The following is a 22901-nucleotide window of genomic DNA, read 5'->3' as shown; positions in this document are numbered from 1 at the left end:
CTCCAGCCCTCCACCTTTGTTAGGCCTCCAAAATATTGCAGCTATATACTATATGTTTTTAAATGGGCTAAAGCCAGACCCAATTCTTTGCTTCTGAATTATGTAAGCCTGGACATAACTCAGAACTAAATTTCATATAATATATTTACATACAAAGAAAAAAAAAATTAAATCCGCCAACTATAAACTTAATAGTTTATTGTTGCCGATCCCAAGCCCGGGTAATGGAGGAGGGTTTATATCAAATTGTTTTTTTAAAAAAAAGCCTCAACATTTTAGTTCGCTTTAGGCCTCCAAGAACATTGAGACGGCCCTGATCGCCTTAGTATATCCTAGAAGAGAGCTATTTGGATAGATATCATAGGGTTACTGGTCGTGGCATCTACCCCGGATTCCCTAAAAAGATTATTGGTCGATTATGGGAGGGCTGGACTTCATATTCTTCGTGGATGATAAAGATGAACTATGTCTGCATGTAAAATTCATATTCCTTATTCCTCTATCAAACTAATTTTTTAAGTTATTATGGCCGAGATAGAAGGAACAATCTATGAAGTATGGGTCCAAGGAGTTCGCTAATCGGGCTCATTCGCTAGTTCATATCACCATATCGGTGATGATGACTCTCTTTACTCATAATCAGATCATGATGAGGCTTCCTTTTCTGATGGTGATGTGAGTGAAGTAGTGAAGGTGGGGAAGTTCTCCTCACGTACTGGATGACCCCTTCTCTATTCAAAGAGTAGTTGACTAATTAAACGAAACGGGGAAGAAGGAGGAACATTGAGACGAGGTGGTGGGCGACGATGGTGGTAGTCAATCCATGCAATCCTTGGGGCCATCTAAACCTCGGGGCTTTGAGGAGTACTTACATTATGTTTCTCAATCTATTATGGTGGGTGAGTCATGTGGTGAAGGTGCTCCAAATCATACACGGCTTCAAAACGATTAGAGGATCCTTGCTTAATGATTTTAAGAAATTTATTCAGATGTCGGATGCTTGGATTATGGGTTTGGACATGAACGAGACTGCTATTGATTTCGAGAAATTCATTACTGGGATCAGTGAAAGGTGGTGGGATAAATGAATATTATGTCCATTAATATATGTGTGGGAGCAAGAGCTCACTAAGGGGGTGTTTGGGATTCCTTATTTTTATCAACTTATAACTTGTAATTTTTTTGAAAAGTTAATAAGATGTAAAAGGTGTTTGGCAAACCATAAGACCTTTTGGATTTTAACTTATGGAGAAGATAAATAAAGGAGTTTTGAAAAGTTACGAATCTCTAACTTATTAACTTAATGGGTTTGATATTCCCATTAAACCCTTACATCCTCACTTCACAACTAAGCAATCTCAAATACTTTTTTAAAAAACAACTTGTTGATTTATAAAAGAACGTACTTTTTGGTCATTTTACATGAATAAGCTAAATCAAAGACTTCTTAAAAAACAACTTATTGACATAAGATAATCAAAACACTTTTTTTACAAATTCCTTTTCAAAAAGTCATAAGTTAATAATCATTTTACACAAAAAAGTCCTTTAGACTTAAATAAGGAATCCCAAACGCACCCTAAATATATGGTATCAGTTTTTTGAGTGTTCAAGGGACACGCATGAGTTCTTCGGAGCTTGCTTGAGTTAGAAGTCTTTGGGAAATTTTCACTATGAGTTTGCTTTCTTCGCGGCGAGAGGCTATTCCAGTGGTGTGCTCTCTTTTTGGGACCCAACTATTAAATAAAAGTGCTTTTGTTTCTTTAGATTTTATTCTGATTATTCATAATAAATGGGTGGTGAGTAAGATTCAGGTATGTCTCTCGAGTGAAACCGGAGAAGTCTGCTTTCTAGAGGGTTTTTCTTTTGGGTCTTTATGAATCATTATCGGGTATGTATATAATCTTTTAGTGATTTTAAAGTGGTTAGTTCTGAGTCCGAAAGGCGGCTTTCATCGGATTCTCCCGTATTAATGCAAAAAAATGATAATGTCTAAATGGGAAAATTCTTAAAAACGGCCATTTAAGGAGAGAGAAAAAAATTACTAAATTAGCACTTAAATATTCAAGTTTTCCAAAATGTTCCAACAAATTTGGACTGGACTGGAACGACATTTTGGTTTTCCTTCCGACGAGATCTCTAGCCCAATTAAAAAATGACACGTGGATAAAGACTGACACGGTCGTCCATATTTTTGAAAATCTTGAGGGTAACGTCAAAATTATTTCATTATATCTTTTGCTAGAAAACAGTCTACCTATACAGTTTTTTATGTTTCCTACTTGATCCGTACAAATTTTAATTTTTTTTAAATCTCTTTTAAATTTCGTCTGCCAAGACGCATTTCAAAAGAATTTTCTTCCAAGAATCGTCTACTTGGAACAAATTCTTCGAAAATGTGTCTTAGCAGACGGAATTTAAAAGACACTTTTTTCAAAAAAAAATATATAATTTGTATGGACCAGATAGGATACATAAAAAAACCGTCTGGGAAGACTGCTTTCTAGCAAAAGATATAATGAAATAATTTGTAAGGAACCCTCAGGATTTTCAAAAATATGGACGGTCGTGCCAGTCTTTATCCACATGTCATCTTTTAATTGGGCTAGAGATCTCGTCGGGCCCCAGTCCACATTTGTTAGGACATTTTGAGAAACTTGAATATTTAAGGACAATTCACTACAAAAGAATTAGCCTAATGCAACATTTATTTCACAAAAAAAGTTGCATTTTGTGAAGTTGCATTAGATCTAGTGCAACTTTTTTTGTTAAATAACGCAACTATTTCTTTCAAATGCAACACTTTTAAAGGATTGCATTTGAAAGAAACAGTTGCATTATCTAACAAAAAAGTTGCGTTAGGTCTAATATAACTTTACCTAATGCAGCTTTTTTTCTGAAATAATGGTTGACTTAGACCAATTTTTGTGTAGTGATTTTTTTTCTCTCTTCTCAAATGGGCCTTTTTGATAATTTTTCATGTCTAAATGCCTCAAAATGCAAATTGGATAGATGTCTTATTTTGAAGTATTTACTTCTTGTATCCAACTTGGAAGCATGTGCACCAGGAAGATCGATTGTTGATTGCTGGCATATGGTTTTGAGTCAAAAGATTGTGGATTTTGGTTAAGTTATGTTTAAATTCTATAACTCTTGGTTAAGGTTTGAGGGTTTTGATGAGGTATTTTCGACTTGTTGGAAGGAGGACATGCATTCAGGTAATGGGTCCAAGTTTGTCCTCTTTAAAAATAAACTAGAACTTGTAAGTGCGGTTTAAAATTTTGGCTCAAACTTCCAAAATTGGCCAAATCTTACAAATGACTTTTTTTCTTATTTTAATAAAAAGGAAAATCCTCAAAATAACAATTCTAACTAAGTCAGTTCCAACTTTATTCATGGTTTTAAGAAAATACACCAAATAGTCATCTTGATCCGCCGGGTCCAACAGAAGCACATCAGCCTTCGACGGAACACGACAACCATTATAAACTCTTCACGAGTCAACATATTAATGGATCCGACGAAATACGCAAGGGATTCAATGGAATATGCAAAGGATCCGATAGAACGTTAAACCGTCGGACTGACAGTGCAGGAGGCTGCTTCCATCAGGTCCGACGTTTTCACCCACCCGTCGGATTTTTACACTATGAACTCTAGGGTTCGTCACTTTCTTGTGCGGATTTCACAACAACATATGCGATTTGTAGAAAAAAAACACTATGGTTGTGTTCTCCTCGAAAAACTAAGCGATTTAGACTATGAATTAGCTATATGATGTGGAGAAATAAGAAAGTTGGAGATTGAAGTTAGTTATGGAGGTTTAACTTTGAGAGTTAGAAGATAAAGTGTTTATTCGGAAGACGAAACAGGTTTCTTCGGATGATGGAATAGTTTTGTGTTTCGTCGGATCCATTAGTACGTTAACATGTGGTGAGTTTTTAATGGTTGTTACATTCCGTTAGAGGTAGATGTGCTTCTGTAGGGTACAACGGAACATGACTACTATTTTAGATATTTTCTCAAAACCATGGCTATTTTATCAAAATGGCTATTTTAATTAGAGATTCTCCAATCCATAATCTTTATGTGGAGATTGATAACTTGAATAACCTTCATTCTCTTAGCTAAGAGAGATTGGATCTTTAGAAAAATGTGAGTTATCAAAAAGCAAAAGTTAAGTTGTGCATCAAAGAAGATGACACTATAAATATTTTTCATGCTTTTAGGTTATTTTGAAAGTGGGAACCTGCTTGGTTTTATGACACTGTATCTGCTTGTTGATCACATGGATGCTAAAATTACTTAACTCTTTTTTTAAAGTTTGTCTGAAACACTTGACTTAAAGGTCGTGCTATAATAAAAAACAAGCAACTAATATCTTAATCACCTATAACTAGTATGGGTAAGTAAAGTCGTCTTCACATGGAATCAGTAGAAAGTGCAATTTGTGTTCATTGTTTATTAATTAATTATACTCGATGGGCAAATGATGTCAAGCAGTTTAAATGATTTTTTTGTAAAACAATTTGATTTAATAGTGACAACACTTCAGGTTCAGATAATGCAATTAACGATAATTGTAACTTTTATCAATTGGTTAATCACATAGACATGATTTAGTCATATAAGGTTGATAAATAATTACTAGGCACAATAGTTTAATCATGTTGATTCAGAGAACCTAATATGACGAATTGACACAACTGAACTTTGTTTACCTAATTACCAATTCGTTAATATAAAACCTACAACTTATCAATGATTAAATACATGGTTCACTAGCGATAAGGACTTAATCCAAAATGTTGTTGAACTCAAATCAAATAATTTATGACAAAAGTAAATCCCAAAGAAACAATTATTTATTTAAGTTATATAAACGTAAATGTTCAATTAAACGTAATCAAAACTCAATTCAAACATGTAACGTCACGTAAATTTCGGGTCAAAAATGTCAATTTCCAAAGTGAAAGGACCAATTCTGTCAATTTCTAAACTCCAGAGACTTAAATGAAAAAAATCTGTTTTCTTAACCCATCGCGCTACGCGATGGATCAAGAGAGAACCCCATCGCGATACGCGATGGGGTGACTGACACGCAGTGACACGTGTGCCACGTGGCACACGGTGGCAACGCCTGCCGCCACGTGTCGCCACGTGGCAGGTCTAGGTATTGACTCAGCAAGCCTACATCGCGGTACGCAATGGGCTTGCCAAGGGGACCCATCGCGTACCGCGATGAGGTCCAATTTCAGCCTATAAATAGGCAGCTACGGGTTTGAATCCCTCACACCTCAAAACACACACATTACTCTCTCACTACTATCTCTCTAAACCTCGAAGTTCGTGCCATCGATCCACCTCGTTTTGCGTACCCGATTCTCGTAATTCGTGCTATACTTCGATAATCGTGCCACCTCCCAATAATGTTAAGCAAGAAGATGGTGTTGGAGTAACGTCCCGACAAGATATCTCGTAAAGCGTGCTGACGTAGAAGAGTGTCTCGATTTGCGTGCCGAAGTGGAATATTGATCAAGTAAGAGTGGAAAAGATCAAGCGGCATCGAAGTGCTGCCCAAGTGTCGAGGGTTTTTCTAAGCCAAGCAAGGTAGGCATAATGTCCGACCAAAATAATATAAAGCTTAATACCCCAAGTCGAAATTATACACAATACCCAGAAAATAAAGGAAATACATATAACAAAGAAAAGATAAAAAGAAAAGGAAATATATATAAGTATTCTTTGTTATAAATATTATTAAGTGTAATGAGTATACTTAATTAATAAAGAAAGAAATACGTTTCTGAAAGAAGAAGAAACGTAAGAATTTATAAATAAACTAAAGGTTTATAAGTTACTATTAAAACTAAAGGTTTTAAAGTAAAAGAGAATTACGAATTAAAGGTTCGTCGAGGTAGAGTTTATAAGACTAAAGGTCTTAAGCCGGATCGTGTATCTGACTAACAAAAGTTATACCCGTACTATAGGTGCGAGATAGCAAAGGAAAGAACTCAAGGACGGTGTTGGAAGTCGATCCCATTTTAAAGGTGAATACGCCCCACTTTTACAAACTTGTTTTCAAACAAACAAACGTGTTATGTGTAAAACTTTACATGAGATTAAGTGTCTCTAAAAACATTGTAAATAAGAGTATGAGCCTAGCCCTCGGGCTGTGGTATACCTTTGTCAGGATCCTTACATATATGGAACGCGGTGGGCACATCGCACCACGCTTGGTCACGACCTCCAGCCACGGTGGGGCGAACCAAAGTATGTTCGAGTGAGAATGATCTTGTGTATATTTATGGTACCTAAGTACGTCGACACAATGCGGTGTACTTGTAACATCCCGAAATTTCTAAAATAATATTAATTATATTATTTAATAATAGAGGGAAAGTTTACTCGGGTTATCGAAAAATAATTAAATAGAGTAGGAGTTGGTATGGGTCGGGCTAGTGTTGGTTAATGGATATGGGTTATGGACTTGGGTTATGAAAGAAGGAAGGAGAGTCCATGGGCTTGAGCCCATGATCCATAAATATATAAACCTTTAATATCCATTTAATCCTCATTCACACATATTCCATACACCACCCAAAACACACACTTAAGATTTCTCTCTAGTTCTTCCTTATCTCTCGCCGAAATCAAGAAGGAAACCGAGCACCAACCCGAGGTAATGATAGTTTAATATTGTACGAGCCTAAAACGTTAGTTATAGTCGCGTAACGACGAGCCGACACCGTTAAACCGTTTAAATCACAAGATCCGGGTGGAATCGGGTATAAACCGGACCTAATATGAGTTTAGGGATCACCCTAGCTCAAATCTGGATCAAACGGGACGAAAAACGATGAAAACGGTGGAAAAACGAGTGAGATCTCGTTTTTCCAGCGAAAACGCGGTTTTCCGGCGATGACGGCGCTGGAAAGGCGGCTCCGGAAAAGATAAAGGTGTCAGGGAATGTTCCCTGACCTAACCCTAGTTCGCTAAGGAAACTTAGAGAACTAAAGGGTGATTTTTTAGCTAGTTCGCTAAGGTAACTTAGAGAACTAGAGGGTGATTCTTTAGCTAGTTCGCTAAGGGAACTTAGAGAACTATAGGGTGATTCTTTAGCTAGTTCGTTATGGGAGCTTAGCGAATCAGAGGGTGATTCGTTAGCTAGTTCGTTTTGGGAGCTTAGCGAATCAGAGGATGATTCTTTACCCAATTCGTTAAGGGCAAAGTAACGAACTAGGAGTTTAATATAAAAACAGAATGGTCCCTGGACTTAGAAAAGAATTATATAATTACATAACAGCCCTTGGAGTTTGGCAATTTATGAAAGATACCTTTAAATGTTAATGAGTAACGATTAACTAACCAGGTAATGATTTAATGAAGTAAAACAGCTTAGACGTGTAAGACTAATTAAGTAGCAATGAGATGACTAGAGCGGTACTTAATAGTGTAATTATTAAACAGTTAGACGCGCACAGCTCAAGAAGGAGTAACCGTTAGCAGAAGAAGTAACCGAGTTCAGGTGAGTTTCTAGCCCCATTTCCTTGTTATGTTTTCGGGGCTGTGTGCATACTCGATGTGAAGTGTGAATACACTTATCTTAAGTGGTAAGTGTATGCTATAGATGTTATACAAGTAGCTATTATATAATGCTTGTCGGTACGTGAACAATCTTTCGATATTTCACGTATCGCCAAGGATAGTGATTGACAAGTGGTTGTTAGTGTGTATGTATTCTACGATGTGACTTGCTTATTATGTAAATGTTGTATCGGTATAAAGTGTGTTGTAGACAAGTAGAGGTAGAGTGTGATAGAAGCGGTAAGAAGTATAGTAAGAGTGTGTTAGAAGTGGCAAGAGTCTAGTAAGAGTGTTAGTGGCATGACGATAGTACGTGGTAGGGTAAGCCTATATGTGACTACGTCATTAAAGTGGCAAAGTGGCAAAGTGGCATAACGTTATACGTTATTAAAGTGGCAAAGTGGCAAAGTGGTAAGTGTAAATAAGAGGCTAAGTGGTAAGGTGAGCATGTTAGATAGTGGACTACGTGTCTTCGGATACGTATATGATGCATGTAGTGGTTGTATGATAAGTTGCTTGCTTAACTAGAACTCACTCAGCGTAGCTGACTTTTAGTATGCACGAAGGTGATCAGACCAAAGAACTAGCATGAGGATGGCACATGGCATGGATTGAATGGCTGGCATCTTAAGATGGAAGAAGAGATGTTTTAATTATAATGTTTTGTGTTATAGTATCAAAGAAAAGATTTAATGTTTTGTAATGAATTATTTAAGTTGACGTTTCCGCGAAAGTTTTAATTAACTCTGATTGTAAGAACTGTGTTTATGAGTAACTCCGACGCTAAAGTAGGGCTACCGGGTACGGGGCCTTACAGTTTTGCTGAGGTGACCTTGTAGAGACTCGAGTTTATAATGATTGTTTAACTTAATTATTCCTAAGCCAAGATGAGCCGAGGCTTACGTGGTCTCGAGGGATGATTAAGTAAAGAAAATATTTTTAGCGTTAGCATATTCACCAGCATTCGTTGCTGACGTATTTTATTAACATTTTGCAGGTAATCAAGATTAGAGCTTGTGATGACGAAGAAGCTCAAGAATCCGATGGCTCGGATAATTTTGTTTAAATATTAAAATATAATCGTTTTGTAAAACATATAAACAAGTAAATACTAAAAGAGACTTTCGTCTCGTCTTTTGTAATGTAAATATTTATAATATCGATCCTTATGTTTTATAAGTCTTCCGCACTAACCCGCTACTCTGATTTATTTACAAATGTGGTACCAACTATTGATCATACTCCTAGGCCTAAAATGGGGGTATGACAAAACACATATATAGAACTCATAAAATAATCTCTTCATACAAAATCTTACACCTGAAGTGGTTACGAGAGGTTTAGCTTGCCTTTGCATCATGATTAGCTCGCTTATGGATTGGGAGGATTAAACCATAAAAGAATTGATGATTGGAAGGTGTTAAGATGGTTAACAATTGCTCCAAAGTCGTCTCTAGCAGCTAGGATATGAAGATATCTCGACCTAGTGTTAAACCGGGCTTAAATAAGGAAGATAATCATCAAACACCAACTTCTTGCGTCAGGCATGTCGTACGCTACGATAGGCAGTGGACCCAGGTGCTACGGTGGTTGAGCTCTGGCTTACGGTGGCATTTTAACTCTAGCGGCTTCGTAATCTACAATGACAGGCCGTAAGCTAAGGCATGCCTCGTACTCATTCTCTCGTTTTCCATTTTCTTGTTGCTCGATGGTTGTTACAACCCCCACCCCCAGTTGCTACCCTTCATCAATAACTTGATTCATTATTATCTTGAATGCTCCAAACAAGTTCCTTTAAGCTCCAAACACCTACATACATAAAACCAATCAAGGTAATCGTGTTCGATAAATACAAAGAACTAACACACACAATATTTAAACATTAAAAACATATTCTTTTATCTATTCATCAACACACTCCGGAGATAATGCAATAGTGTCTTGGAACATTCACAATAAGTTGTTCATAACTAACATCATCTCTAAATTTTAAGAGAATAATGAAAAGAAGTATTATTTGACCAATTGTATAATATCCTCTATTTTCATTTCTCTCTCCTAAAATTTTAAGAAAACAACACTACTCCATTACATTTGAGGAGTTATGCCATAACATTTGGGGAGGCTGCAACAAACTAGAATGGTCATGTTACCTTGTAATTTTCTTTTTAAACTTGGTTTTGTTTGTTGGTTTTTGGGTGTTTGGGCCTAGCTGCCTTTGGTCTAATTGGGCCGGGCAACTTAGTTTCTGTTTATAGTATAAGCCGTTAAAAAAACAATTCATGCTATAACCAAATTTTTTATATGTGAGTTTATACGCGGAAGAAAGATGAATAACAATAAAGTTTAATAAATAAGAATGACAGAATTCAAATTGTGTTCTTTAAGAAAGGGATATTAGTTTTTAATACTTCCAACTTTCCCTCATTGGTAGATAATACTTTCAACTTTTGATTTGTCACTCACCACTCCCAACTTTCACTCTATTTTCCTGTACCACTCCCCGTCTAAATGAACACTAGCCTCGTTAATGTTTTGGACTAAAAATGTCATTCAAATTAGTTGAGGGGGTAAAACAGAAATTTTATTTTTAACACACAACCTCCATTTTCGGTGACCTCGTTTTTTCGGCGACCTTTTTTTACTGGCGAACTTGAGTTTTTCTACTATCTCGTCTTTCAGAACACCATATCCGTCATTTCACCAAGCTTCACATATGATATGATGAAGATGGTGCTCGCCGGAAACCTGCAACTCGATTTTCCGGCACGCAGGCGATCCCGGAAGGTGGCTGGGTGAGACACGGGTGGTGGCGGGGGGCGGGGGTTGCAGCTTTGAGGCGGTGGTCGGTGAAATGATGAATATGGTGTTCGCCGGAAACCTGCTTCTTGCCGGAAAAATCAAAGTCATATGTGAAGCTCGGTGAAATGATGGATATGGTGTTCTGAAAGACGAGATAGCCGGAAAACTCAAATTATCCGGAAAAAATGAGGTCGTCGGAAAAACGAGGTCACCGGAAATGGAGGTTGTGTGTTAAAAATAAAATTTCTGTTTACCCCATCAACTAATTTGAATGACATTTTTAGTCCAAAACATTAACGAGGTTGGTGTTCATTTAGACGAGGAGTGGTGCAGGAAAATAGGGTGAAACTAGGGAGTGGTGGGTGACAAATCAAAAGTTGGGAGTGCTATCTACCATTGAGGGAAAGTTGGAAGTATTAAAAACCAATATCCCTTTAAAAAAAGTCTAATTACGGTTCGTGTCCTTTTTATAGTTTCTTTGCAGACGGTGTACTTTAAACATTTTTTTCTTACACGTTATGTCCTTTACACTAACTGGGTTAGAAAAACTCAGTTAAATACCCTCATGTGAGGCGCATGTGAGGCCATTTTGGTCTTTTCGTCTGTACCTGCAAACAAAAATGTCTATTAAATAGTGTGTTTTGTTTGCGTGTACAGACGAAAAGACCAAAATGCCCTCACATGAGGGTATTTAACTGAGTTTTTCTAACCCAGTTAGCGTAAATGACATAACGTGTAAGAAAAAAATGTTTCAAGGGCAGCGCCTGCAAAGAAACTGAAAAAAGACATGAACCGTAGTTTTGTTTTTTTAGAGAACAAAATTTATAATTCTATCAATAAGAATTATTAAATTAGAATACAATATACATGAGAAATGAGATGTGGAAGGTTTTGAAAAAATGAGCGATAAAGTTAGAAGATTGTGACTTTTAACTAGCTTGGTTTTAACAGCATTAATTTACATGTTTGTTTCTGTTTGGTCCTATTGTATTACATTCTTGTGTTTACATTCTTGGTCTTTTAAAACCTTTTTATAACATTCTCTTAGCTTGGTCTTAGAAAATTAATCTATTTGAGGTAACTTTTAAAGTGTTTTTTAATTACTTGGATCACGAAGTATTACAAACTATTACGGTACCGAACACAGCATATCTTCTTACTCGTACATTTGTTTCCTCATCATAAATAATAATCGAACCAGACATGTGGCTGCTTATATAGCCCCCAAACAACTATCAATGACTTTTACCAATAATTAATCGATTCAATATTCTCAAACCAAAACATAACCAAATCATTTATGTAGCACTCAACCATGCATTCAAATCATTTATTATATTCATTTCATAAACAAACATTTTGACACATCATATACCATAGTTTTCTTTTACAATTAACTTCTTCACTCTTAACTAATAATCATTTTTAAAAACACATAGTAAAATTTTACCAATTATTACTACTACGCAGGACAATCAAACGGCAGAGGTCGCACGGACCCAGAATCCCCTAAACTCGGGTGCACAAAACCATAGCTACGCAACACCTGATTATCCCCGAAGTTCAACACCTTCTGCATTGCGTCCCAACAACTCTGCCTAGAGTACAACTCGTTGTGCGTACCACTACACGGCTGACACCCCGTGAAATGCGTCATAAAGAGCCGTCTCCACCCCTCCCTCCCATAACCCGCGCCTCTCAAATACTCGTCCCACGTACTAACATACGCCTCCCTCACCTTCTCCGCATGCCTCCTCCTTAACTTACGCACCCGCCTCTCAACGCCTTTATATTTCTCCGTTATGTTCTCCAACTTCCCAATTATTTCCATCCAATACCCTTCAAAATAATACCCATCTTCCACATATATCTTATTTCCCCATTTTTCTTTTTCTTTTAGTAATAAGTAAACCAAACCCGTTTGATCGTCGGATTCGGGGAAGAATTTGTCTTTACAAGTCTCCCTTAATAACTTGCCCCATTTCTCATAATTCGGAGTTTGGGGGCCCATACCCGACCAAACATCCATGAAATCAAGCGCCCATTGATTGTTTCGGATCAAGAACACACCCGCGTTTAAGCTCGTCCAGCTTTTCTTTTTTGAAGAAACACTAATCGACCCCGGGCAGATTACGGATAATCTGGGGGTTAAAGAGATGTTTCACACGAGGGGTTAGACCCGGCAAAGATGGTTCTTCTGATAACCTGCAAAACAGACACCGTGAGCTCGTCACTGAGAAGGGGGGGGGGTTCCTCCTTGTGACCACCCTCCGGCGTGAGAATCAGACTAGATTGCTCTTGAATATAAGTGTATATTAAGAGATTGCTAGAGCAGATATCAGGTATAAGATATAAGATACAAGATAAGATGAGATGATCATACCATTTGGGGTATTTATAGCCGAAGGTAGGTTTCCAAGAAGGTATAGCCGGCTGAATAGTATTCCTGTTCTACCAACTGTGGCCTACGCACGTGCCATGCTGGTAGTTGGTGGGTAGGCAGCGGCTGACAGTGACCAGGCCTGCTGTGTACTATTCCTTTTCCACCAACTGCCGGCTATGCACGTGGTATGACAGGAGTTGGTGAGTAGGCAGCGGCTAATAGTGACATACAGTACAAGAGCATGCTGCTCGCCATACTGTTGTCAATGAGCTGTCGTATCTCTGGTCAGATCTTTTGCCCATACCTCATCAGGTACAGTACAAAAGATCCTCCAGTATCTTTTGGGCGGGAGTATTCCCCCTCCCGCCTTTGTGCGGGATTGTTCCCGGCTTTGCTCATTCCTTCTTCAGGTGACTACTGAATTATTGAGAGCTAAGTGCCTTGTGCGTGTAGCCTTGCTGCGCGGGTGGCCTTTCCTGATGGCTTGTATCCGCAGCTGCGGGAACAGGCGGAGTACACCATTGGGAGGCATTTCCAGCGGGAACAGCTTGCGTACTGCGCGTAAGGACGTCACGTCTCTGAGCATGGTGGGTCCTGCGGATCCAGTTGGTTTCTGCGCAGACGTCTCTCTTCAAGGTGAGTCCTGCGGGTCCAACTGGGCTCTGCTGGGACCTACCTCTTCAAGTCCCCCCAGTTCAATGTTCTTCTCATGAATGTTTAATAAAGTGAGGTGAACTTTTGGACTTAAGCAAAGGGTTTTGAAAAGGGTTTAGTTTTAAGGTTTTCCATGGGGATTCTTCCCGCGGAAGTCCTAATGTCACTTGCAGAAATTCCCGACTTTCCTGCTTGATCTTTGGGTATGATGCGGGTAGGTCTGTAACCTCCTCGCAAGTCAGGAGCGTTGAGTCCCACTTGTGTAGATTCTCCATGAGGTTTTGGTAGTTTTGAACATAGTGATCAATTATGTTAAAACCACCAATTCCATCTTGGAGCTTCAAACAATGTAGTTCTCGACGTTCCCGCTATGCGGGGATGTTATTCCCGTTTCCGCAAGCATTGCCCAGAAGATCCTTCTTGGTTTCAATTCCCTGCGGAGCGCTAGGTATGTGAAGGGTTTTGCCTTGACACTGTACCCGCACTCGTCTTACGGTTACTTTACTTCCAAGGTATTCCTGGCGTCAATTCCCTGCGGGTGCTCAGTATGTGAAGGGTTTTGCCTTGACACTGTACCCGCACCCGTCTTATGGTTACTTGGTTGCCGAGGTATGGGGTATATTCCCGCTTATTTTTGAATCTTTTTGAAAATTTGAAATTCGAAGAGTTGGTGAAAGGATAAGAACAGTCCAAACTGTTGAAACGTCGTGCGACGGTTTCTTCTGACTGTGTCAGGACGTGCAGGAAGTTATGGTGACGTGACAGTACATGGTCATTCCAGACGCTTTTTCAGGCGCGTGGGCGCGATTTTTCGGGCGCGTGGCCGCGAAATTAATGGCACGCGTCCTTTCAACAGCTGTTGCCAGCTTGCTCTTTGCCACGTGTCATAGTTTCATTGCACCTGCGATTTCTCTTTCTTCCGCATTAAATTCATCGCATTGATTGCGATTAGTATATAAAGGGGGAGAGGGTCCTTTGTAATCCACACTTTCACTTTTCATCTTCAAAACGATTTCCGGCGAATACTCACCTTTTCAGTCGAGCATTCTCTTGAAATCGTTCTCTTCTTTCATACCTGCAAGATGTCTTCTGCTCACGATCTTGAGGCTACAGCCGAGGAGGCTGTGGTGTACGCCGAGAACCCGTCATCCACGTCCGATAAGGATGACAAGAGTACTGCTGGCGAGTGCCAGTGTGCTCTGCCTGTCGATTTATATCAGTACATCGTCAGGAAGTTCATGCTCGAGTCTTTCGAGCCTGAGTTTCCTGAACCTCACCAGACGGTGTATGATGCCCCCAGAGGCAAGATCGGGGTATATGCCGCATTCTTTGTCTATGGGAATCTTAGGTTCCCCTTGACGAAGTTTGTGTACCGTGTTCTGGAGAGGCACGGTGTACACTTGACCGAGGTACACCCGATGGCGATCGCGAAGATTCGCCACTTCGTGTGGGTGTGCTGGATTCTGGGCGTTGAGCCCTTCGTCGACCGCCTGATGACCTTCTACTCTTGGAGGTGCATCCAGGGGTGGTATACTCTGATAACCCGGATCAAGGGTTTGAAGATTTGCGCAACCGAGCGCAGTCTTCGTTCGTGGAAGCGGGAGTTCTTTTATATCTCCGCTCGCGCCATCCCCCTTGCCATGAAGTTCAAGAATGGGCAAGCACTCCCCAGCCTTCACGCCTCCAACTACCAGGTGGCGGAATGGTTCTCAAAGATTTCCCGAGTCCAATATCCGGTTTACCGCTTTGCGGAGTCCGGGATGGTGATGCTCGGGATGAGCCGGGTGTGGAAGGATGCGGAGGCACAAAAGATCCCGATCGTCCTTGAATACGGTTTGAACTCTGTCCCTTACGGTATGCTTCATTTCTTTTTGTTGATTTAGAATTTCTTCTAACTTCTTTCCTGTTTATTTCAGAGGGGAACGACTTGCAGTCTCTCCTGCAGCAGCGGGAGAGTGATGGTCCCGCTCGGATGGGTACTCGTGCTCTCGATGAGAACGAGTTGCCCATCTTGGAGCAAACGCGGGATCGGTTTGTGGAGGCCTACCCGCCAGGCCACCCTATTCTGAGCGCCACGCGGCCAGGTAAGGCGTTATTCAACCCTCGACCTCTCAATGCTGAAACCTCTGCTGGAATTCCTCTAATCTTGTCATCTTCTGAGGAATCCGCAGATGGTCCTCCGTTGGTGCGGAAGAAGAAGGCTGTCGGCGGGAAGGGGAAGGCAAAGGTTGCCTCCACTGCCGATCCGGTGCCTCGGTCTGATTCAGAGACCGAAAGCGAGGAGGTGGCGGGGAACCCTGGTGGTGCTAAGACCACTGCTCCGGAGGCTGAAATGATCGTCACCTCCGAGCAGCCCAGGACAACGGTGAGCGGCGTGAAGAGGCCGGCTCCATCGGGTTCGTCCCCGCCTGTTCGCACTTTTAGGCTCAAGAGAACCCGTAAGTACAAACTTCCTTTACTTCTTAAACTTCATATCTTTCCGCCAATATACTTATATCTTCTTTGTACAGGCGTGGATGCTGCCGCATTCCAGGGTGGAGCGGGGAGGAGTACCTCCGGACCCATGACGGTAGGCTTGGTCAACCTACCTGAGGCGATGACCCAGGCGGCTGCGCCTGCTTCAGTTGGTTCAGTTGCTCACCCAGTTGAGCCAACTGTTCCAACTGTGATAACATCTCCGCCGGCTGTCAGTGCCATATTTACTGAATCTTTCACTGAGCCAGCGGTGACTATTTCTGCGGGTACTTCCGCAGCGGCGACCACGGCTGTGAGTTCACCTCCGGTGAGTTCACCTCCGTTGGTTTCTACCGCAGCGGCTTCTATACCTCCTCCGACGTCGGCCGATCCTTCAGGTATGCTTGGGGCTTCTCGCCAACCTCTGCCTCCTTCCCATCTGCCTGACCTCTTGGATGGATTTCCCTTGGGTTCAGGTGATGGGTTTGGCGGCTATCGGCCTGTTGTCGACCCTACAGGTGCGTAGGGTTCTTTTGGCCTTTTTATATATATATCATATTTTCCTAACTGCTTTTTGTTTTTTGTAGTGTCGGATTCCAATGAAGTGTATGTTCCACGATGGAACATCCGCCGAGGAACAACCCTTCGCACGCCTGTGGAGTGCGTGGAGTGGGCTCGTCACGCAGCTCCCAGCGGTGCGTTGGGGGAAGCTATGGCTAGCTACCAGGAGGGTAGGCTAACCAATGAGCTTCGGATTCTCCTGGCCCGGATGCAGCCGCGCGTCGAGCTGCTTTGTCGTGAAAACGACAAGTTAAAAGCAGCTCGTATTCAAGAAGTAGCTCAGGCGCGGGCTGTCCGGGAGGAGAACATAAGGCTTACCGCAGTGGCTGCGGAAAAGGAGAAGGCCTTCAAGGCCCTCGAGGTTGAAGTTCAGGCCCGGCTCGAGGCCCGTTCCAAGGCTGCCCAAGCTGTTAACGAACAGCTTCGGCTGGCTAAGGAAACTGCAAGGAACGCAACTGAGAGGGCCACCAAGGCTGAAGCTGTTGCTGAGCCTTTACGCCTCGAGAATGAGGAACTTAAAGCCAAACTAGAGGCGCTCCAACAGGCTCATGATGCCTTGGCGATGGAAGACGCCAAAAAGCTCCAAGAGATCTTGGACCAGAGGGGGGTGCTTGACCACACTGAGCGGAAGCTAAAGGGCGTTGAAGAGGCTGCGGCTAAAGAAGTGTTGCTTGCCAACCTCAACAAAAGTGAAGCCGAACGCGCCCGTAACCAAGCTCAAGCTGCCCTCCAGGAGGCTCTGGTTGCCAAGGAATGGCTTCTTCGAGAAGCGTTGTCTCAGGTATGTTTAATTTCATTATATCTTTACGCTTTTCTTTGTAAATAGAAAAGGTTTTGATACTTGTATTTTTTCTTGTAGGTTGTGCATCGAGTCTTCACGGACACATCATACGACGATGCCATGAGCGCAGCCCTCAACGCTTCTCACGAGGATGGGGAAAAGGCCGGCTTCCTGCTTGGTCTAGGGTTCGTTGAGAAAGGCATCCTGCCTTCCAACTTCCCTTTATATGACGTTGATACTGAAGCTGTATATGACCAAGCAGTGAATCAGTATGCCGCCTTCCCGCATCCGGTGGTGGAGAAGGTGAACGAAGTTGCTGTTGCTGATGATGGGCTAGCTATCCTTAAAGCTTTCCTTGAACCGTCACGTTCTACTGATGGTGCGGGTCCAAGTGGAAGTGGTCCTGAAGCCTGATTCTGAAGATCCCTTTCCACCATTATAGATTTTTATTTTTGTATAGCTTCTTTTGTATGCGGGTATGTACCCAGCAATTTGTAATATTTGAATTTCGATGGAATAAAGATTATTTGCCAATTCCTTGCCTTGTTTATTTCACGCATATTTTGTTTTAACTTGGCAATTTCTTTAGTACTTAGATAAGTTAACTTTTCAACGTGGTAGATAATAAGTTAAAAGTTTTGCGTCCTTTTTCATGATTGTGCGGATAAGACCGTCACTTGCACTTAGGATGGCTAAACTTTACCTATTTCTGACCTGCGTGGAAGTTTTCCTCATCTTTTCCTTTGAAATTTTCTAAGTGTTTAGAATAAGTTAACCTTTGAACGTGGTAGATAATAGGTTGAAGTTTTGCTTCCTCGTTCGTGATTGTGCGGGTAAGACCGTCACTTGCACTTAGTAGGATGGCTAAACTTTGCCTACATCTGACCTGCGTGGAGGTTTTCCTCATCCTTCTGTTAGAAATTTTCTAAGTGTTTAGAATAAGTTAACCTTTGAACGTGGTAGATAATAGGTTGAAGTTTTGCTTCCTCGTTCGTGATTGTGCGGGTAAGACCGTCACTTGCACTTAGTGGGATGGCTAAACTTTGCCTACATCTGACCTGCGTGGAGGTTTTCCTCATCCTTCTGTTTAATAAGTTAACCGTTCGACGCACGGTTGTCAATAGGTTAGTTTGGTTTCCTCTATCATGATTTGTGCGGTTAGGACCGGCACTTTCATTTAGTGGGATGACCAACGTTTACCTGACTGACCTGCGTGAAGGTTTGCCGTTTTTTGGGTTTATGCGGGTTTTTCCGCCTTCCCCACGCAACGACTTTCCACGTAATTATGCGGTGAAAACCGGCATCAGTGTTTTGAATAAATTAACCGTTCGACGCGCGGTTGTTAATAGGTTAGTGCAGTTTCCTCTATCATGATTCGTGCGGATAGACCGGCACTTTCATTTAGTGGGATGACTGAACTTTACCTTTAACTGACCTGCGTGAAGGTTTGCCATTTTTTGGGTTTATGCGGGTTTTGCCGCCTTCCCCACGCAACGACTTTCACACTTATGTATGCGGTGAAGACCGGCATATCCGTGTGGAAAGTTCATAAGTATAAATGTAAAATCATCAGCGTCAATGTGATAAGGAGAATCATTTCCATTAGAAGTGGCTCTGGGCCTTTTCTTTACAAATTTGGAATTGATCCACATGCAAACTGTGTAACTGAGCTCCCTTCCATGTTGTTGGGATGGGAGTACCATCGAGCCGATATGCACCTGGTTCGGGATCTCGTTGTTTACGCAGTATGTGGTCTCCAACAATTGAAGCTGCAATTTTATTCGTGTTTTCCCCAACTGGGGTTCTACACGCATCAGCCTGCTCAGCGTTCGTTACGCCACGAGGTGCGCGAGCGTCCCATCTCTGACAGATGCTTCGACGATGTCCTTTACGTCTGTGCATTCTTCAGTGTTGTGGCCTTTTGTCCTGTGAAAGTCACAGTATTTGCTCCGATCAGCATTGTGACGATGTCGGATTATTGGAGCCTTTGGCCATGGGAGCTCCTCAGTGGCGAATATCTTGGTGACGCTTTTGGTGAGTGGCGTCCATCTGGAGTTATGGTTCGACTGTACGTTATCTCTTCCGCCTAACCGATGTTGCAAGCCGGATGAGGTGTCAAAGTTTACCCTTGACTGCCAAATGCCTAGCTTCTGCTTTTTGTTTAGTCGGGCGGTAAGGACGTTGTCTTCTCTTGTTTTCTGGGTGTAGAGGTTTGTGCTCTGGGGGAGATCTCTACCCAGTTGCTTCTCCGTTTCCGCAAAGCGTTTAGCTGCTGTCATGATGGCATCCCATGTGGATGGCATGCCATCTTTACCCGTTAAGGTGCGGATGAGCTCTGGGTCGTTCGCGCCCTGGATAAAGGCAGCGCGAACAAGATCTTCGCTGATATTACCCATACTTAGCTTCTTTGAGTTGAAGCGAGTGATGAAGTCTGGCAAAGATTCATCTTTTTCTCGAATGCAATTGAGGATTGTCCATTGCTCCTCGGTATACTTTCTTTGTTGGCTGAAGTGTTGGCTAAACTTCTGCTGGAAGTCTTTCCAATCGTAGATGTGGTGGACCGGTAGACGATCGAACCACGCTCTAGCTGCCCCAACAAGCGTCATTTAGAACATGTAACACCACGTAGGTTCCGTCCAACTACTGACGGTTGCCCCCGCTATGAACCTGTTCAAGTTATCATCTTGATCAAATATACCATCGTAAGTGCCGATGTTGGACATCTGTTTGGCACTTTTCGGGACGATTGCTTCCGCAATGTCCCTTGCAAATTTGGACGTTCTCGCCTTTGCAGCAGTTGGTGTAAATGTCTTGGAGAAGTCACGTGGGTTTCCACCCGCGTTTTTTGGTTTGAAGGTTTCTCCAAAACGCCTTCTCGGTTGGGAGTCCGTTTCCTTACGCTTCCCTTTCGCCCTATGGCGAGGGTTTGCGTCACTATCGGATTCCTCCGAATCATCGTCAAAGTACTCTACGAATTCATCAGCCTGTTGGAGTAAACGTAAGCGTTCATCCAACTCAGCTTGGAATTCTTTTTGACGTGCTTCCGCCCACGCTTTAACTTCATCGAGTGTTTGGCGAGGGAGCCTCGTTCGTTGTTTCTCTAACTGGGTATCGGTGAATCCCAGTGAGCGATTATTTACTGCACTTGCCCCAGCTTGGGTAACTGGGGTAGTGTTCGTAAAATTTACTGCACTTGCCCCGGCTTGGGTAACCGGGGTAGTGTTCGTAAAAACTGTGTAGTCGCCGGTACTCCCCCAGTAGCTGGGGTTGTGGTTACCGGAGCTTCTTTAACCATCTTTCCAGAAGTTTGAAAAAACTGTAAAGAAATGAAGTTCTAGCTTTTATGCACGGATGGCGCCAATGAAGAAACACTGATCGACCCCGGGCAGATTACGGATAATCTGGGGGTTAAAGAGATGTTTCCCACGAGGGGTTAGACCCGGCAAAGATGGTTCTTCTGATAACCTGCAAAACAGACACCGTGAGCTCGTCACTGAGAAGGGGGGGGGGGTTCCTCCTTGTGACCACCCTCCGGCGTGAGAATCAGACTAGATTGCTCTTGAATATAAGTGTATATTAAGAGATTGCTAGAGCAGATATCAGGTATAAGATATAAGATACAAGATAAGATGAGATGATCATACCATTTGGGGTATTTATAGCCGAAGGTAGGTTTCCAAGAAGGTATAGCCGGCTGAATAGTATTCCTGTTCTACCAACTGTGGCCTACGCACGTGCCATGCTGGTAGTTGGTGGGTAGGCAGCGGCTGACAGTGACCAGGCCTGCTGTGTACTATTCCTTTTCCACCAACTGCCGGCTATGCACGTGGTATGACAGGAGTTGGTGAGTAGGCAGCGGCTAATAGTGACATACAGTACAAGAGCATGCTGCTCGCCATACTGTTGTCAATGAGCTGTCGTATCTCTGGTCAGATCTTTTGCCCATACCTCGTCAGGTACAGTACAAAAGATCCTCCAGTATCGTACGGACTGGCTTATTTGGGCGGGAGTATTCCCCCTTCCGCCTTTGTGCGGGATTGTTCCCGGCTTTGCTCATTCCTTCTTCAGGTGACTACTGAATTATTGAGAGCTAAGTGCCTTGTGCGTGTAGCCTTGCTGCGCGGGTGGCCTTTCCTGATGGCTTGTATCCGCAGCTGCGGGAACAGGCGGAGTACACCATTGGGAGGCATTTCCTGCGGGGAACAGCTTGCGTACTGCGCGTAAGGACGTCACGTCTCTAAGCATGGTGGGTCATGCGGATCCAGTTGGTTTCTGCGCAGACGTCTCTCTTCAAGGTGAGTCCTGCGGGTCCAACTGGGCTCTGCTGGGACCTACCTCTTCATTTTTGTAGATCAACTCGGGCCACCCGTGGACCACGAAATTATGGTTTTTGTAACGGTGTAAAGGTAGCTTGAAATCCATGTCAGTGAAGGTAGCATCCGAGTCTACCCACCAAATCCACTCGGCTTCCGGGTGGGCCAGCATTTCGGCCCGAACCGACGGGATTTTGGCCCAGTAGGTGAACATTTTCGGGTGGAGGAGTACGTTGTTGTAGAAGATATCATACCCATGGATCCGACAATAGTCAACTTTGTTTTTGAAGAAGCGTAATAACAAGTGGTCCCCGATTGGGTTCAGGCACGGGATAGACTGTGACCCCGTGACCAGTAATACCCGGTTTTCTAAAGCCATAGCCACTCCCGTCTTTTAGCATTCCAGTTTTTTATTGGTTTCTCAAGGGTGTATGTAAGTTCCGGGTCGTCGTAGAATGTGGACTCTGGGGGGCCGTGGGTGAGGTTACCCCACCCACGACCAGTATCACTCATCCGGAGTGTGTTGACTCCGGTTCGGAACTTGAAGTTCGGGTTAAGGGAGTTAAAACTGAAGGTGAGGATCGGCCAGAAGGCCCAGAGGAGCGACAGGCCTACGATGACTCCACCGATGATGGGGATACCAGTGGAGACAAACGACGATGAGCCTGATCTCCGGTGATAAGGCATTGTGGTTGTTTGAATTGAGAGTTGTGACTAGAAGCCATTTTAAATGCATGGAAGTGATGAGGATTATTATGTCAGCATTGAACAAGTGGGTGCTAAATTTGGGTACTTCCAGATGGTTTGCTATATTAAGGATGGATAGGCTGGATACAGTGGTTGATGGTGTTAATGGTGACGGTGATGATGATAAAGTTTTGTGGTTGTGGAACTGCATGTAATTATAAAGCTTTCGGCTAGTCCTTGGTTTCCAGTCTTCATACTGTTTTTAGGAGGTTGACTGTTGAGTGCATGGGAACACGTCGGTGTATAGCTGGACAGTGTGTTGACTTGGGTTAAGACAAGGCGAATGATTTAGTGAAAAGTAAGTTTTAGAGTTTAATAACTTCATTTAGTGTGTCCATGCGTTACAAGACACTTTGCATGATTTAGTGAAAAGTAAGTTTTGTTCAATAACTTGCCATTCAAAAAAAAAAAAACAAAAGTTTTATAATTTCATTATTATTACCTATGTGTATCATTCAAATCAATTCCTACAAGTTATTAAGGTTCCAACTTCCACATTGGTCGCAAATTAATAAGGTCATATATCAACAAGTGCGGGTCATTAACGCCTAAATAACAGATTATGTCATATCCTAATGCAATCGGGTGTAGGTGAAAAAAACTCCATAAAGCATAATCT

The 22901-nt window shown here is 42.3% G+C and overlaps 1 pseudogene; it reads right to left on the bottom strand.

Moving 5' to 3' along the window:
* Positions 1-11717: 11717 nt before the first annotated feature.
* Positions 11718-22332, bottom strand: LOC143613229 (putative glycosyltransferase 7; annotated as a pseudogene).
* Between the last annotated feature and the right edge of the window lie 569 nt (positions 22333-22901).

Source organism: Bidens hawaiensis, unplaced genomic scaffold, assembly GCF_021521415.1.
Source record: "Bidens hawaiensis isolate Kalapana, Puna unplaced genomic scaffold, B.hawaiensis_p1.1 tig00036831_1, whole genome shotgun sequence".
NCBI lineage: Eukaryota > Viridiplantae > Streptophyta > Magnoliopsida > Asterales > Asteraceae > Bidens > Bidens hawaiensis.
This window is presented reverse-complemented; position numbering and strand designations above follow the sequence as displayed.